The 13,212-nt window shown below is 38.9% G+C and overlaps 1 non-coding gene across 1 annotated transcript; it reads left to right on the forward strand.

Moving 5' to 3' along the window:
* The first annotated feature begins 9,373 nt into the window (after positions 1-9,373).
* TRNAR-UCU (transfer RNA arginine (anticodon UCU)) lies at positions 9,374-9,447 on the forward strand. The gene has a single exon. It is a non-coding gene; the product is annotated as a tRNA-Arg (tRNA).
* Positions 9,448-13,212: the final 3,765 nt, after the last annotated feature.

The raw sequence follows: 13,212 nt of genomic DNA on the forward strand, positions 1-13,212 counted from the left end.
TTTTCAAGTCATAGTTGGTAGTGTGTGGCGTGCTACTATTTCAGATTATTCAGGGAAAAAATAGAAGAGAGTCAATGCATACTTTAGGGCAATGTTTTGACTCACAGAAAAAATCAATTAAGAGTGCACATGTCCACACAAATACATGTATGTTTAACTGAAACAAACATTTTATGAAACAATGCATGCTTTTATTAAAATGTGACAGCTTCTCTTATTTTATTTTTTATTCTGTCATTTCCTACTTTATCCTGTCCTACCCTATACTGTCCTATCCTATCTTACAGTTCTTTTCTATTTAATAATATAAAATGCTGTTAACATTCTGAATGGCAGTCTGATAAATGAAGCTCTTTAGACGACTTATATTTAAGAAGAAAGATGAATGGCTGGTGAAGGACTCTGACAAGGAGGGCCCAAGAAATAGGGAACAAGTTACAAGAGGGTGGTGTTTATCACAGAAATCAGAGGAATGAACATTTTTTGGAAGGAAGGTGTGGTTACCAGTGTGAAATGCTGCATAAAGGTAAAGTCAGATTATTGAATTTGATGGTTAGAAAGTTATTAGTGACTTTAGAGAAAACATTTGAACATTAGCTAGGTTGAAGTTCATTGAGGAATGGTTAGAGTGTGAAAGGAAAGTGCCTGATCATAACCAATGTACTCTCTGTAAAAATACAGACTGCCAGGAACTAGTCTACTAAGGATTTTATCATCCTTTATCTCATTTACAGCTTATAAAGACCTTACAAGGTAGTTATTATTACTTGTGTTAATTTGTAAAATCAAATGAGCAATCTGAGTCTCAGAGAGGTTTGTTTAATAGACCTTCAGTGAATTATCACAGAGTAAGTTGCAGAACCAGGATTCAAACTTTGGCCAGTCTTGACTTTAAAGTCTGTAGTTTGCCAATTGGACTATAACAGTCTGTTTTTGTAATACCAGATACATAACTTAATTTCTATGGGTACGAGTTTACCAATCTATGTAATTACAGATAAAGAGGCTTGACAAAAATTATAGACTACAGACATATGGAAAATAAAGGGCAAACATTCACCTACTTAGCATTATCAATTTAATTTTCAAACTAGTTTCTAAAATTTATACAAGTATTTAGAGTATATGGTAAAAATTCAACTGATGCATTAGATTAAAAATGAGATTTAATTATTTAAAATACGTTTTCCATTTTGAGCAGTCAATGATTCTAGGAAGAAGTTATTTGATGTTTTTTATTTTTCTAATTAGTCAGCTAAGACCAAAGACAAGCATTTTGCTCTCCCCTTCCCAATCCTTCTTTCCACTGTGGGTAGAGACTATACTGGGGATTCAAGAGCAATTTGGTGACATTATGATAGAATAAAATGAGCACTGAAGTAAGAGTCAGAAAATCTGGAATTGAGTAGCAGCTAAGTGAATGACTGATCTTTAACAAATCATTTTATTTATATGGACATTAGTTTTCTGTTTTGCAAGGAAAGGGAAAAGACTTGTAAAGAAAAGCCTCAAAATCTCTGTATCTTTCATTGAGTGTTTTCCATAGGACACCTGATCAGATTGGTGACACTGGTCAAAACACTGTGCCTGTGGCTCTCCTCAGCTCCACTTCTGGGCTGAGTGACTTTGTTCAAGTCACTTTAATGTCTTCGATCAAGGCTTTTATTTTGTAAAAGAAAAATAATGATAACTATTCTTTCCACAGGATAGGATAGTTCTGGTGATAAAATGAAGTAAAGAATTTAAAATACTTTTATCATCACTATGACTACTCTTATAGTGTTTCTTAGAATTGGAGACAGATAGCATGAGGAAGGACATTGAAAATTCATTCACCACCTTTTAAAAGACAATAATCTAAGCCTGATGAAGATTAACTGGTTTACTCAAGGTAAAATTCTTCTTCTTGATTCCAACCCTGTGTTTAGTGTGGGGACTGAATGTTCTTTAGCATGGGCTTTAGGAGGGCTAGTACTATGTGGACTATGACTGACTGTTGTATAAGATAAATTATGTATAGACCTTACTACTATTTGTCATTCAGAGGTTCTTATGTAAAGACAGGAGCAGTCCCTGGGATTGAACACTTCATGGTTATACTTTTTATTTAAACTGATACATGGGGAAAGATAAACACCTGTCTCCTCTGTCCATTACAGAGTCTGCTTTACTACGTTCCCCTCAAGGATCCTTCCAGGTAGAATGGGAAATAGAGCTGAGGTAGGTAAGACATAAAGAAAGCCCTGTTTTCTCCTAATATTAGACAAAGCCAATGTTCTTGAATACATTGGTAATTGGTCACAGAATCATTGACCTCTTGAGAATTCATCTTCTAAATCTTTGGCCTTGGGCCTACAATATCTGCCCTTTTATGAACCAGAGCCTCTGTGATGCCTGTGAAAATTAAACAGCCTGGTTGCCAGCCGATCCTCATGGTAACTCAATACCATAGGGATTAGGAGCCAGTAGTGCATAAGGCCCCAGGCAAAGAGTAAAATAGATACATGTGTGTTAGAGAGTCAGAAAGATCCCAAGATGTGTGGAGGTGAACATCACAAGTAGGGGAATCTGGCACCATATTGAGTGGGTGGAAGAAGATTTAGAAGAACGGGTAGTAGAGACTGAATATTTAAGGAGATATGGACTAAAAGAATTGGGGTAAAGTAAATAGGTATGAATAATAAAATCTGTAAGAAGGTAAAAAAGAGGACCTGAGGATGAAGTAATGATAATATCAAGACTCTGAAACCAGTGACAAAGTATTATGATTGAGGGTAAGTGTAGTGGGGCTTGGAAGCATTGGGAAAATCAAAGAGCCCAAAGGATGTTGGGTAGAGGAAACAGAGACAGAGCAGAGCAGTGGGCTATGTGTGCAGAAGACCAAGAACTGTGAGTCTGGACAATATAGTGTTTGAAATAGATGATTTTAGATGAAAACAGATGAGGTAGACTTCCGCCAAGATGGAGGCGTAGGTGGAAGCACTGTGCCTCCTCCCACAACCAAGTTTAAAAACAACAAAGTTTTAGCAACAAAAACACAGCCAAAATCACAGAAAATTGAACTTCACAGAAGTCTGACAACAATGAACCCTTCAGCCAAACCCTTAAACCGGTGAAGGACGGAGTGGTGAGACAGACCATGCAGGCCCCAGCAGCAGGAAGCGGAAGAGGGGACCGCCATTGTCCCTCTCTGACCCCACCCCCACCTACAGCTTCACAAACCAGCGACCTGGGTGGCCTCTCTCTGACCTGCCCCCACATATAGCGTCACAAACCAGCGACCTGGGTGGCCCTGCCCTGGTGAACAACTAAGGCTCCGCTCCTCATACCTAACAGGCACAAACAGATCAAGACATGGCTCAAGAAGAACTTAGAGCCCCAGAGCTGATAAATCTAAGCCATGAAGAAATAGCCAAACTTTCAGATGCACAGTTCAAAACACTGGTGATAAGGATGCTCACAGAACTGGTTGATTTTAGTCACAAATTAGAGGAACATATGAAAGCTAAACTAATTGAAATGAATGGAAATGCACAGGAAACCAATAGTAATGGAAAGGACACTGGGACTCAAATCAAAGGAGTGGACCAGAAAGAGGAAAAAATGACCAAACAGAAAAGAATGTAGAAACAAGAATTCAAAAAAATGAGGAGAGGCTTAGGAACCACCAGGACATCTTGAAACGTTCCAACATCTGAATTATAGGGGTGCCAGAAGGAAAAGAGGAACATCCACAAGTGGAAAACTTATTTGAACAAATAATAAAGCAGAATTTCCCCAATCTGGCAAAGGAAATAGACTTCCAGGAAATCCAGGAAGCTCAGAGTCCCAAAGAAGTAGGACCCAAGAAGGAACACACCAAGGCACATCATCATTACATTAGCCAAGATTAAAATGAAGGAGAGAATCCTAGAAGCAGCAAGAGCTAAGGGGACAGTCACCTACAAAGGAGTCCCCATCAGACTGTCAGCAGATTTCTCAAAAGAGACCTTACAGGCAAGAAGGGGCTGGAAAGAGGTATTCCAAGTCATGAAATCCAAAGACCTACAACCAAGATTGCTCTATCCAGCAAAACTTTCATTTAGAATGGAAGGACAGATAAAGTGATTCTCAGATAAGATCAAACTCAAGGAGTTCATCATCACCAAGCCCTTATTATATGAAATGTTAAAGGGACTTACCTAAGAAAAAGAAGATAAAAAAGATGAACAGTGAAAGGACAGCAAACTCACAGTTATTAACAACCACACCTAAAACAAAAGCAAACTAAAAGGACAGCTAGATCAGGAGTGGAAACATAGAAATGAAGATCTCAAGGAGGGTTAGCAACAGGGGAGTGGGAGGAGGAGAAGAGGGGAGAAGGTACAGAAAATAAGTAGTATAGATGGTAGGTAGAAAATAGATAGGGGGGAGGGCAAGAATAGTAGGGGAGATATAGAATCTAAAGAACTTGAAACACCTGGTCATAAACTAAAGGGGGAAATGGTGGGGGAGGGGGTGTGCAGGGTGGAGAGGAATGAAGGGGGGAATAGAACAACTGTAATGGCATAATCAATAAAATATATTAAAAAAGAAAACAGATGAGGTTATGGCCAAGAAATGAAATTTTATGGAGGATAGGGGCTGGATGGGAAAGGATTAGGGAACATCAACTGCAGAATGTGGGAAAAGCAAAATGCATATAAATGAGGAGTAGTGTGGACAGAAGGGGAAGAAAAATTTTAAATTGGGAAATGACTAAAAGTGATTCACCCTGAGGCAGATGAAGAAATTGATGAAGAAGGCAAGAAGAAATTGTAAAAATACAGGACTGGGAGCTAGTATTGAATACCCAAGAAGGTGATGGCTTGGGGTTATAAACAGAGGTAAGAAGAGCCTGCATTATAAAGAGGGGAAAGGGCCTTGTATCTGAGAGGTAGGCCAGGAATTAACACATTTGTTGAAGAATGGGGGTAAAGCAGAGAGCAAGTTTCCTACCCAGAAAAATCTGGTGAAACATGATTACCCACTGCTTTTGTATTAGTTAAACACTGGTAGCTTCCTCATCCTTCTTAAGCAGAGAGAGAATTCACCCCTGGAGAAACGCTCTAGAATTCTCTAGACAGCTTTCTAGAAAAGGCTGAGATGGAGGCAAACAGGCAAGGGAAAGTCTATCTCCAGATTCTTCACCATTCCTCAGATTTCCTTAAGGACATTACCTCTGTGTGGACTGTGGAGTTCTAGCCCATTTTGAGATAGATTGGCTCTAAGTCTACTTTAGGGAAAGTCTGAGGGGCCTAGGTAACAAATGGTACTGGGCTAGACCTGTAATGGTTTCTGAAAGTAGAATATAATGATTAAAGCAGAATTTGCTCTATATTTGTTCTCCTTTGTCTTAATTCTAAGACTCAGCTATTACTTGGATTATCTCACTTCTCCCCTAAAAGATAGGGAACAGGATGGCAAAGGAATGAGTCAGGATTATTATCTGAAGATGGATGAAAACAGAAGGCTTTAGGAACATAAATGCTTCATTATGATGGGTTATAAAAATTCATTAGAGAAATAGACAAATAAGCATAGGACAAGACTTCACAAGGATGAAATGTCTGAAAAAGAAGTGATGGGCCTTTTTGACTTATAGAGATGTTCATATTGCCCTTCATTAAGGGGTAGAGAGTTATGAGATGAACATCTGTTAGGTCTGCTGAGTGGTTCTAGCACCACAGGCCTGACATTGCAAAGCATTTTTTAACCTCCCTTGGAGGTGATGGGAGGAGGAATGAAATGCTAAGAGTGAGCTAGTGACATTTAGGGACATAAGAGGGTGGTATATGGAAGCCATTTCTATAGTGTTTTCCCACAACAGATGTGAATTAATAATGTTGGGACCACACATCCATAGCTACAAAATAGTCATGGGATGTGGGGCAAGCATAGGGAATATAATCAGTGGTGTTGTAGTAACTCTGTCATGCCAGGTGGGTGATGGACTCATTGAGGCAATCACTTCTTAAATTGTGTAGGCTCTGGCCACTATGCTGTACATCTGAAACTAATATAAAATACTGTCGAATGTTAACTGTAACTGAAAAAATAAAATTGATACAAAATGTAAAGAAATGAAAATAAATGACACCTTAAAAATAAGGTTTGGGATATTGTAGGGACTGGGAGGTAAAGCACAACATGTGAACTATGTTATACAAATGACTATCTTATTATCTTACTTCATTTAATATCCCTTAGCATTTAAAATTTTGACTAGTATAATATGGTCAATAATATTGTCCTAACTATGTATAGTATTAGTTATCACTTTGTAAATTATATAAATGTCTAATCACTGTGTTTTACACCAGAAATGAATATAATATGTCAACTGTAGCAGCAGAAAAAAATTTTAAAAACCCACAAAGCATCGAGTGGTTAGTGCCTTTAGGGAATCTGTGAGTAAAACCATAGCAAGATGTGGGATTTAATTGTTTTTATTTCTGGTCAAACAGGAAAATATTTTTGTAATTTATCATATATATCCCAGCAATGTTTTATGAATTAAATAATGGATGAGCATTACCAGTTTGTCTGTGGGGTCAAAGAGTGGTAGTAGTTTAGAAGCATGATAAATATTTGTTTGACTCACAGATCAATGGAGAATTAAATCAGTGGGAAGTTTCTTGAAAGGGGTATATACTCATCTCTTTAAGAATTTACATAAACATAAATGACATATCTCATTTAAAAGAAGAAAAGGATTTACTGTTTTCAATCATTTTGAATGGACTGATTTCAACTTTCCTGATCTTTTAAAACTTTCACTTTCTTTGTTTCCCTCCTTATTTTTAAATTGAAAACTTAGTTTAGAGAGGCATTATTCATGCTTATGAAGATGCTTTATCTGATTTATGGATGATAAAGTGAAACGAGATGTTACAAAGACATCTTTTATTTGATAAAAGCCTTGGACAAAATCCAGAGGATTTTTGTTAATACAGATTATTAATACAAGAGGTCCTAGAAAGACTTGTTGAGGAGAACTATTTTTTTGCAACAATGGTGAGATTGCTGTAGGTGGGCTGAGAAAGTGGGAAGGGATTATAAGAGAAAGATAAAAGAAAGCTATTCAAAAAAGTGGCAAGCCAGGCAATAGAGTCAAGAATTGTAAGTCATGGAACAGAGGAAAGAAGGGGATAACACATTGCACCATCAACTCTCAGCTAGTCTTTATGAACAACATTTATTATTGCCCCCAGTTTATAATCTGGAAGTGGAAGATTCAGAAGGTAAGTCATTTTCCCAGGGTTTTGAAGCAAGTAAGCTGCACAGCTTGTTATTGAAGTTTGATCTTTCTACTTCTAGAGTTATGGCTTGGAAAGTTAGTGTTAACTTGGAAAATTGACAATTTATTTGGTGGGTAATAAGATTAATTTCTCTTTTTTTTCTCCCATATGTCTTTCAGAGTGGTTGCTACATTGGGATTTACATACAGGGTCCTTGAGGGTGGGACCATGTCACTTTTAATTTTATTATTATATCCCCATTGCCAAGTGAGAACATTGCAAACAATGAATGAAGCTGCTGGAAGGAGTTAAAGAGCTAGCCTCTTTATTCAGCAGGTGGAGAACACATGATTTCTTAAGAGGTTGTAAAACTTCGGTAAAACTCAATCTAACAGATTTCTTGGGTATAGGACAATATCTTTACGAAAAGCAGAGGATGTGTGTATGAGTCTGAGGGAACATTGACCAAGCCTGCTGGGAAGTATCCTGAGAAATTTTATTGTATTTGAGTGGTTCATGGCTGGCTTGTGTTGTTGAGCTTCCCTTTATAGGCACATAGATCTCTTGACTACTTCTTTAACCAGAACATTGTTACTGGCCGCTCAATGTAATACAATCTCTGGCTAGCACAGTATTCTGTGTGATAGGTTCTTGGAGTTTGTCTAGGGTAGATGTGCTAAGAAAAGTCTATTCTGTGGCTTCTTGCTGTAGATTTATTATATACACTACCAATTTCACTTTTCTGAGTTCCTCTCTAAGTGTTAGATGGAAGGCAATCTTGGTTGGAGAATTTGCTTTTATTTAGATACTAGTCTCTTTGTATTGCAGCCTGACTGAATCACTTTGGTCCCATTCTCTCTCAGATAACCAACAGTGATTATGGATTTGTCTTCTCTAAGAAGCTTTTAAAAATAAAAACTATGTTTTTTGGACCGGGGCTACTGCTATGAAGAGATATATATACACTTTATACAGGGGAGAGCAAAAGTACATTTACAGCTGTGAGTATGCAAAACATAGAGTTTATTTGTATTATTAATTATTGTGTTAATAATGATTAATAGTTATTAAGAATAATAGTTTATTAATTATTATATTATTTATTGTATTACAATCGTAAACCTACTTTTGTCCACCTTGTATACAATTATGAAGTAGTCACTTTGATTTTCCTAGGAAGTCCCTAAGAAGCCTAAAAAGCTGAGAAATCCTCACTGTTTAAATTAGGCAGCCCTGGGAGGAGAATGGCAGAGACTTGGAGCTAGGGAAGGTGGAGGGAGAGGAAACAGTTCTTCATACAGGGCTGTGTTAGGACCATCTGTATTTCATTAGCGAACTGCCATTCTCACCCTCACCCCTATACGCAGACCCCCCTTTCACACACACACACACACACACACACACACACACACACACACACACACACACAAACACACTCACCATCGTTCTGTCTCCTCCTCCATCCTTAATTCTAGCGAAGATGCTGAAGGAACATTACAACGGACTCCCAGTACCTCTTCCCTAAGCTTGAGAAATACAGCTCTCAAAGCTGAGAACTGGACCGGTGTCCTGGAACTCAGCTTCCCTGCCAGTCTGTGCTGCTGTTCACACAGTTTCTTTATAGAAGCAGTTCCTTTGTCTCAGGCATTCAGGGTTCTCCTGGATCCCTTAATTTTGCCCAGCCCCTCTCTGAGAATAACTGGACTGGCATAAAACTGCAGTGATGGGGAGGGGGTGGTGGTAGAGATGGCTTCTTAAGGCTTTGCTAGTCAGAGTACGATCTGCTTAGTTAACATGAGAATAGGCAAGCTTTCCCCCTATCTTCCCTTAGGGATGGAGAGGAAAGGACAGCAAAGGCTCTAGCTCTGTCCTACCTCATCAGAGATTCTGGGACTGGAAAATGGCCATCATCACATTCTTCCAATCCTCTGAGGACCTGAGGACCCTACAGTATTGAAAAAAGCTTTGATGGAGTTGGCTGGTGGATCTCCACTCCAGATTTTCCATCTGTCCTTGTCCCCACACCGCTGAAAGAGCAGGATGCTGAGATGGCTCCGTGATGCAGAAGGTATGTGCTTTTTCAGTTCTGGTGCTGGTGGTATGTACGTGGTGAGGTCTCTGTGGCGCAATGGACGAGCGCGCTGGACTTCTAATCCAGAGGTTCCGGGTTCGAGTCCCGGCAGAGATGGTCACCTAGTGAGTTTTCTTTTATTTTGTATGTTGTCGTGCTAGGTTCATAATATCTATTCCTCCCTGGAGGCTCTGGGATAGATAAAGAAAGGCCGTTTCCTTGGGAGTCCTGGACTTCCTCTACCTTTCCCTTTCTTCTCTTTTCTCTCTCAGTTACCCCCTTACTAATTTTTATAGTTAATGAAGGCTGCACCTCTCTATTCAGCTTGCAGGACACGGCTTTTGCATCCTTTGCTTTATAGGAGAATCACTGTCACGTTGTGACCAAGATGCCAAGTCACTAGGGACTGCTATGGTTCTCTCCTTTTATCTCTGAAAACAATAAAAGGTAGATTGTCTTATATGCCAAGGAGAAAATGTCCAGTAGTACTAAAAAGTAACGCCCACCTTGATCTAGATAGGTCAGGAGATGGATGGGGTCATGCAGAGGATAATTTCTTGTGCTATTTTTGTCAGATACACATTTGCATTCCTATGGCTTTTTTGTGTGTGAAAGTTCACCCACTTCCTCATCTACAGGGCCAGCTTTAATCATTGCTCTTCCTCTCAGTGGAGTAAACTACACAGCACATACTAATTACCAGTGGCAGCTGAACTTGTCCCCAGAAATTCAAAGGTCTTACACTTAAATGCTCATTATTGTGAAAAGTTCTCAGCTTTTTCTGTTTGAAGGGCAAGCTTTGGGAGTTGTATCTAAATGTTATCTTGATAATTCCTGGTTTCCAACAAAAACCTCTTTCATCTTACATTTGCTTCGCTCTCTTTTTCTATCTCACCTTCAACAAGATTTGAAGGGAGCTTGGGTTTCTATTTTAGGCTGGTCTGACTCTCCCTGGGATGTTTCAGCCTCCAGCCTATTAGCTAGAGGGTGCCACCCAAGCCAGGAACTGATCTCCACCTCTGGTGAACCCAGGAAACCTGAGAAGACAAACCTATCATCCCACTGTTGGGGAGTCACATCTTTCCCACTTGGGTCTCTGGATGGGTGACAGAAAACACAGCCAGTCATGAATTCAGCTCTGAGGAAGCTAGGGTGGGATTAAGAGGGAGAATCTACACACAATATAACCACACCAACATCATACCAAGAGATGGGAGTTGATAGGGCACACAGGAGGACTTTGGAGGGAAACTGGAATTTTTTTTTGCCTTCTGGTCATGTGCAAGTTTGTAGCAACTTAAAACTCCTAAAATTCTTTTGAAGTAGTCTCATACTTTAATGGGTTTACAATTCTTGCATTCAGATCCCACATAGCTCTCTCTCTTTCTCTGAGTTATCTTGGTGGAACACCAATTCAGATATTAACTACCTGGACAGTCCCATAGACATGCCTTTCAGGATATGCTACTGTGGACCCAGTTCCTACGCAGACCCTTCTGAAACCTGTCTTTTACTGTTAGCTCAGCATATTCTAGATATTTTTGCTTAAGTTCTGGCCTGAAAGGAAAAATTAGTGTTGGAGTGGAGGGCAGGAGATAGAAATGGGGATTTGGGTGATGAAGGAAGTTTAGAAAAGGATCCTGTTATATTTTTCAACCACATCCAATATACTCCATCTTTCAAATTCTCCTTGCATTATTTGATTGCAATGGGATTGCTCAACAGATGTGAGAACTAAGGAGGTTGTACCTCTATTACTCTTAAAGTTTGGAGCAAGTGTCTACATTCATTATGGCCCGCATTAGACTTCATAAAATTGTGGAGGTTAGGAGTGGGGTTTGCGAACTGAGAGGGAATGTGTACCCAAGTAGACATCAAACTAATATTTGTTCAAATGTTTTAATCAGGATGCAATATAACCCCCCCCCCGCCCTGGCTGGTATGGGTCAGTGGATTGAGTACTGGACTGCAAACCAAAAGTTTGCCGGTTCAAATCCCAGTCAGAGCATATTCCTGAGTTGCAGGCCCAGTCCCCAACTGGGGACATGCAATCCATGTAGCTCTTACACATTGATGTTTCTCTCCCTCTCTTCCTCCCTCCCCCTCTCTTTAAAGATAAATACATTTAAAAATATTAAATAAATTAAAAATATAGCCAGATCCTTAGGTGAAATTCTATACCAATGAGAACTAAAACCCACAGACAACCCTTCAAATGTAATTTTAGCCAATCATTTTCATTTTTTAACTAGAGATCAGAAGACCTTGGTTCAAATTACAATTTTGCAAAATTGCTAAACCTCTATGAACTTTAATTTTCTTATTTATAAAAACAAGGTAATATTACTGATCCTCCAAATGTGAAAATTAATGAGAAAATTTATTTTATAGCTCTGTACAGATGTATAGGCAATGTTAGTGTTCTAATGGCTTTTGTCTCTTTCCTCAGCATGTGGCCACAGAGTGGGAAACAAAAGGGTCTGAATAATCAGCTAGTGCCTCAAGCATGCAGGGTAACTGTGTACTCTCAGCTGGGTCTGATGTGGACTTGTGCCACCCTAAGAAAGAGGGTAGGTCAGAATTTTCTAGCTGGTGGAGTCCTTCAGAGGGCAGATATCCCTCTGTGCCTTAGCTAGGGACTTCCTCTCAGCAAGTATTTCACAGTTCCTGCCAGCTATACTACTTAAGGGAACTAGAAACTTTCACCTACTCAAACACCACCCACCCTTTAGTCCCCTCAGTTTTTTGGCATGCTGTTTTGGGGACTAGAGGAAAAGTATCACAGGACATTGGGCAAAATTTTTCATACTGGTCAAAATTCCTTTATATGTGATAATAACTTTATTCTTAATACTGAAAGATAACTCCTAATTGTAAATATTAAAATTACTGTATTTTAAGGATAGAATATAAAATAGAAATTGGTGGATCTTTATAAAGTTACTTTACTGTAGAATTAAAATATTTCACAGATTTGGAGCTGATCATTAATTACAAAGTATGCCAGCAGTATGTATCTTATCTATTATTGTATTCTCAGTGTCTGAAATATGATAGGCATTTGATGGATATAATCGAAAGAACTGATGCTGACTTAGACTGGCTATAAATTATGTGGCTAGGAAAGAGAAATAAATGCATGTTTTAAGAACGACAAACACAGGCAATATCTTCATGCTTTAATTCATTTGCTTTACAAATATTCACCAAGTGCCCATTTTGTGCTGCTTTCCTTATTTCAGGCACTGAGATCCAAAATAACAGTGTCTACCCTTGTCACAGAGTGCATATTCTTATGGCAGAGACAAAGAATAGATAGGTAAGTAACATTATAATAGAATTATAGATAGAGATACAGTAAGCCCTTCTCATCCAGGGTTTCACTTACCAGGGTTTCAGGTTCTCATGGTCAACCATGGTCCAAAAATATTAAATGGAAAATTCCAGATATAACAACTCATAAGTTTAAATTGCATGCCATTCTGAGTAGCATGATGAAATCTCAAGCTATCCCAGTTTTCTGTTTATGATGTAAGGCATTCTTTTGTCCAGCATTTTCTTTTTTTTAAAAAATATTTTATTTATTTATTTTTCGAGAGAGGGGAAGGGAAGGAGAAAGAGTGGGAGAGAAATATCAATGTATGGTTGCCTCTGATGTGTCCCCTGCTGGTAACTGGCCTGCAACCCAGGCATGTGCCCTGACTGGGAATCGAACCGCGATACTCTGGTTCGCAGGCCCGCGCTCAATCCACTGAGCTACACCAGCCAGGGCTGTCCAGCATTTTCACACTTTAAGCGCTCCTTCCCATTAGTCAATTAGCAGCTGTCTTAGTTATCAGATCAACTGTTATAGTATTACAGAATTTGTGTTCTAGTAACCTT

The sequence above is a fragment of the Artibeus jamaicensis genome, unplaced genomic scaffold (genome assembly GCF_021234435.1).
Source record: "Artibeus jamaicensis isolate MK-2021 breed Jamaican fruit bat unplaced genomic scaffold, CSHL_Jam_final contig_475, whole genome shotgun sequence".
Taxonomy (NCBI): domain Eukaryota; kingdom Metazoa; phylum Chordata; class Mammalia; order Chiroptera; family Phyllostomidae; genus Artibeus; species Artibeus jamaicensis.